Below are 5,331 nucleotides of genomic sequence, written 5' to 3'. Positions count from 1 at the left end.
CTCTGTCGCCTAGGCTAGAGTGCAGTGGCACGATCTTGGCTTGTTGTAGCTTCTGCCTCCCAGTTCAAGCAATTCTCCTGTCTCAGCCTCCCGAGTAGCTGGGACTGCAGGTGCATACCACCACACCTGGCTAATTTTTGTATTTTCAGCAGAGATGGGGTTTCACCATGTTAGTTAGGCTGGTTTCGAACTCCTGACCTCAGGTTATCCACCCGCCTTGGCGTCCCAAAGTGCTGGGATTACAGATGTCAGCCACCACGCCAAGCCAGGGATGCAAATTTCTAAGCTCTACCTTCTAGATGTCCTGATTCAGTGGGCTGGGTGGGTCCCAGGAAACCTCCATTTTTAACAATCATCTCGGGAGCTTTCAGTGAGTCTAGGAATTAAAAATAAGTTAGCTTTTCTACTTGTCTGCTGAAAATTCCTGTTCATTCTTGGGTGGTGGGTGAGCAATTCCTTTCAAGTTACATAATCAGTTCCTCTTGGTTACATACTCAAGGTGGGTAACAGAATGGGAATGAAGTCCTGGGTGCTTTGTATAAGTAAAAGTATTTAATTTTCCCAGTAATCTGGAGAGGTAGTTATTATCATTGCCCCCATTTTACAGATCAGGAAATTGAGGCTAAGAGAGACAATGCCAATGGACTGAGAGTGACAAATCCTGATTTATAATGTTTCTTGCTGCACAGCCCATTGTCTTCATCTAGAACCTAGAGAATGAGGTATGTGGGGCAATACAAATGATTTTTCCAGGGGTGAAAAATGCTTTGTTGAGGCTGATGAGGGGCCAGGGTACCATTCCATTGGTAGGGGTATGAAGCTCATCCCATCTCATGCTCACAGCCCGTCTGGGGAGAGACACGATTGTTATCCCCATTTGACAGCAGGGGTAACTGGACCTCCAAGATTATGTCAACTGGCTTGTAAATGGGGCCTCAAAACCTTGTTTGCAGAGTCCAGAGTTTTACAGACCTGACTTCATCTAGCAGATGTGACCTCTTAGGAAGTCAGGTGTCCTCAGCCTGTCCCACTGGTGGCTGTCATATGTCATATGTCTTCATCCTTGGAGAAGGGGAGACATATGAAATGCCCCCTTGGTGAGATGTGACCTCGCATTGTCCTCTCAGATGCCACCAAGTTAGAAGCCTCTCAGCCCCTCTGACTGCTGCTTCCCACCTGATAAATGCTCGGTTGTTTCCCAGAGCCCTCTCTCTGTGGCTTCAGCTTAAACTCTTCAAGTCAAACAATCAGCATTTCCATTTGAAAAGCTCCTAGGCACTGGATGTGCCCGAACCAGCCTTGGGGTGTGGGGAGGTAGAAGGACCACTGGGAGCAGAAGACAGTCCAAGCCGCAGGGGAACTTAGTATGTCCCTGGTCCAGAAGACAGGGCATAAGCCTGAGATACGATCAAGCTACCATACATCACAAAGGAGAGATGAATGAGGTGGTTTATCAGAAGAGAGGTCAGGAAAAAGGATTCCAGAAAGAAGTGTTTGGAATTGGGTATTGATAAAGAAAGGAAGAGGCACAGACTGATTGATTTACTGATTCAAAAAACATTTACAAGATGCCTACCATGTACCAGGCCATGTGTTGGGATGTCATAGGTTAAGGAGACTGCCTTGGCTCCTGTGCCCATGAAGACTGTGGTCTAGGAGACACCAGGCGGGGAGATGGTGGGGGTGCAGATGCTGGTTTGGGGAAGCTTCCATGGGAGTTTGGAACAGGAGTCCCCGCACCAGGCTAGGATGAGACGGTGTGGAGATGGCATTTGATGTGTTGGGAATGGAGGAAATAGCACGGGGAAATGTGAGAACAACAAAACCTGGAGACCTCCAGGTTGGAGCTTGGGCCTGGGTGCAGGGTGAGGGGCGGGGCCAGATGTCCCCGATTTGATCCCTGGCTTGGCACTTCCTGCGACCTTCCCTTGTTTGAGGGCAGAAGTAATGCCTGTGAAACAGCTGAGCATAGAAGATGCCTTCATTAAATGAGGCTTCCTGCTGTCTGCCCTGCATTCTAGTTCTCGGTGAACACAGCCGTCTGACAGTGTGTAAAAATGTAGGTTGCATTATTATTCAGGTCTGGTGAGGCCCACAGATCAGGAGGTGACTGCCACTGAAAGGTGGTTTTTTTACTCACTGGTCCCAAGAGAAGGGGGCACACGGCACCAGGCAGGACCACGTTGGGAAGCACTGGGTCAATCAAGGCAAGAGGGAGTGAGGCAGAAGCGTGGGTGAGTGAGGCTTTTTGATGGTTTTTGCAGGAAGGAGAGACAGAGGCAGGGTAAGCAGGATTCAGATTGGCTAGTTGGAATAATTTCAGAGGCTCAGGGCTGGCTGTCTTTAGTTGTCTGGTACCTGGGCCTGGGTTGATTAGAGGTGGGGAATACTGGACCAGAGTGTGAGAGACCTTGGGAATCTGATGAAGGAGGTGGTTGGGGGAGATGGGCTCTGGATTGGCTGGTTTGCATGTGAGAGATACACACTCAGGTAAGCCACTTGCTATTTCTAGGAACTAGCTCACCCTGGGAGGGGCAGTCTCTCCTGGTCAGAGAGGCCCTAGATGTGAAACATGAAGGATATAGAAAATAGGAAAATAGGCTGGGTGTGGTGGCTCATGCCTGTAATCTGAGTACTTTGGGATGCTGAAGTGGGAGGATCCCTTGAGCCCAGGAGTTCAAGACCAGCCTGTGCAACAGAGTGAGACCCCATCTCTATAAAAACATTAAAAAAATTAGCCGAGCACAGTGGCATATGCCTGTAGTCCCAGCTACTTGGGAGGCTGAGGCGGGAGGATCGCTTGAGCCCAGGAGGTCAAGGCTGCAGTAAGCCTTGAATGCACCATCACACTTTTGCCTGGGCAACAGAGCAAGACCTTGTCTAACTACAAAGACAATGGGTAATTTAGAGTTGAAGAAAGCCACAGAATGTGTCGAAAAATGCAAAATAAAAAAAAAAAAAAAAAGATGAAAATAGAGTTAATACAGAGAGACAGAAGAACAGACAAGAACAGGAACTTTGTGGCCCCTGACAGGCAGACGTCTTCCTTGCAGGGCAGCTGGGAGGTGAGCTTTCGTCTCTACCCTGAGGCCTCATTCCATCCGGCAGGTGAACATGACGCTCCCGCTAGTTGACTTCAAACTCCATAAATTACAGCTTTTTTTTTTTTTTTTTTTTTTTTAAGTCCCTGTTTGGAAAAAGTGAAATGAACAAATAAAGACAGGAGCGAAATTAAAAGATAATTGGAAGTCTATATTGGGCTTCTGTGAATGTGCGTGCCGCCGCCAATCTGGTCTCTCTGCGCGGGCAGGATAAATTGAGAACTCCTCAGTTGGCTCAGGGGGTGGATAAAACAGTCAGAGACAAATGCGTGCCATGCAAATAAAGAGGCCCATCTCTGTGTGATTAGCTTTGTGTTCCATCGTGCCAGTCCCCTCGCCAGTCAGCTTGTTCTAAGGGGCTGTGTTTTCCAAGGTGAGGTCAGACTCTAGGTAGGTGTGTCAGGTAAGGCCTTGAGTGGAGGGCAACAGGCTGAGAGGACATGGGTGTGAGCACCTGCGGAGAGGAGAGGTAGGTCCTGAGGGGTGAAGATGTCAGAGAGAGAGGTGTGTGGCCTTTTACACACATATACACACATGCACCCATGTACACATGTACACAAGTACAAGTACCTATCCACACCCACACGCATACCCACATATCTCACCTTTTGAGTCCAGGAGGGTTCAGTGATAACTGAATTCTGGTTTGACCAATGGGGAGACTGAGGCTGAGAGAGAGAGAGAGAGATAGAGAGAGACAGACAGAGAGAGAGAGAGAGAGAGACAGAGAGAGAGACAGAGAGAGAGAGACAGAGAGAGACAGAGAGTCCAGTCTAGCTGTGACTAGAATACAGGGCACCTGGCTGGGTCTGGGTGTTGGAGGAGGAGGTAAAAGATTAATTCCTACTCATCCAAAAGGTGCTCAGTAAGTATGTGGTATAGACCTTGTTTTTTTTTTTTTTTGAGACAGAGTCTTGCTCTGTTGCCCAGGATGAAGTGCAGTTGCGTGATCTGTGCTCATTGCAACCTCCGCCTCCCAGGTTCAAGTGATTCTCCTGCCTCAGCCTCCCGAGTAGCTGGGATTACAGGCAGGTGCCACCACACTCAGCAATTCTTTGTATTTTTAGTAGAGTTGGGGTTTCATCATGTTGGCCAGGCTGGTCTTGAACTCCTGGCCTCAGGTGATCCACCCGTCTTGGCCTCCCAAAGTGCTGGGATTAGGTGTAGTCTTTATCACTCACACAGGGGGCCTCTCTTGATAAACTCTCCTGGACATGTCTTGGGGTTTGTTCATATCCCAGTGCTACAGCCCCAGCTAGGGTGTGGTGCACCATCCATACTGGTTGTTAAAATGCTGAAAAGTTTCCATTCCAGTTGGTAAATAGGCACTGCCCCAACCCCAGCAGCCTGGCTGGCACTCCCCCAGGACCCCTTCAGACCTCCCCACTACTTATGAACTAGAAGCCAATGCTTGGCATCGCAAGGGTCCTTCAAACCCTGCCTTATTCAGTTAGGTCAGTCCCATGCATTACATGGTGGTGAATGTATTGAATAGCTCTCCGCCTCTGCCTCCCCCAGGCCCTTGTTTTGTTCTGTCTAGGGAGATGCTGGTGCAGGAGTAGCTACTCTGATAATGTTAACTCAGTCGGGATTCTGAGGCTGCAAAGGTGAGGCCAAACAGGTACAGCAGTGGACCGTCCATGAGGAATACCGCCTGCTGAGACTGGATAGCAGCTCATTCCAGGGGATCTCATCACGCCATCCATTCATACAACCTCAACAAATAGCTGTCACGGTTATTAAGGGCACAGCACTTGACCAGACACTTTGATTCTGCCATCCTGTGTGGCTATCATCCCCATCTTACAGAAGAGGACACTGAGGCTTCCTGGAGGCAAGGTGACCTCCTCGCCCAAGCTCGCAGCCTGTGAATGGCACGCAGGGGGTGCTCACACAGTTTTCTCTTTGACCTTGGAACCTACTTCCATCCAGCTTGCCCTGCTGCCTGCTGCCGAAGTTCACCTCCTTGGAACCCAAGGGAGAACCAGTGTTGTTCCCCAGAGAGACACGTTACTCTTGCTCCTTTATGTTCTGGATAAGCAGAAACCAGGGGCAGGTGGTGTCAGGATTTTGGAGGGGGAGAGGCATACTGCAGCTGCCAGGAAGGGCGTCTGGCCTAGAAATGGAGTTTCAAAGATTTGGGAGTGCCAAGGGCATGAAGAAATGTCCTACTTACAATTGCCACCACACAGATCATTAGGAAATGGAATAATAGCATGAGCTTCGTGCC

The sequence above is a fragment of the Mandrillus leucophaeus genome, unplaced genomic scaffold (genome assembly GCF_000951045.1).
Source record: "Mandrillus leucophaeus isolate KB7577 unplaced genomic scaffold, Mleu.le_1.0 Scaffold426, whole genome shotgun sequence".
NCBI lineage: Eukaryota > Metazoa > Chordata > Mammalia > Primates > Cercopithecidae > Mandrillus > Mandrillus leucophaeus.
The sequence above is the reverse complement of the archived record's forward strand: the minus strand, read 5'-3'. Positions refer to the sequence as shown.